Here is a 458-nt window from a genome sequence, read left to right as displayed (position 1 = left end):
TTTTTTATCATTATATCTAAATATTTCCTTTACTGAATATTGGTGTATTCCACAAAAGAAATATGATCATTTCTTTCTTAAATTGGTAAAATGTTTTTTTTCTTTTACATTCTACAAAGCATTTCAACCTATACAGTAGCAGCTGCATTACACAGTTGATTTAAGTTGGTTCAGGACCTATTATGGATATTATTAAAACTAGTGATGCGGCAGATGAAACAGCCAGATTAAGTATTTGATTGTGGCCATAGTTTCATTCATATTGAAACACCTGCCTTTTAAATGTTAAAATGGATAGGCTTCTGCTATTAGCTTCTATTTTTTTTTAGAATGAAGGACAACCCTAGTATGTCTTGTGCCACCCAAGAAAATGCAAAGTGATGCCCCTGATAACAAATAGCTGACATGAAAGAAAATATTAGTATTAGTCTTTCTCACAGACTAACAAATGGACCATT

Source organism: Penaeus monodon, chromosome 29, assembly GCF_015228065.2.
Source record: "Penaeus monodon isolate SGIC_2016 chromosome 29, NSTDA_Pmon_1, whole genome shotgun sequence".
Classification (NCBI taxonomy): Eukaryota; Metazoa; Arthropoda; class Malacostraca; order Decapoda; family Penaeidae; genus Penaeus; species Penaeus monodon.
The sequence above is the reverse complement of the archived record's forward strand: the minus strand, read 5'-3'. Positions refer to the sequence as shown.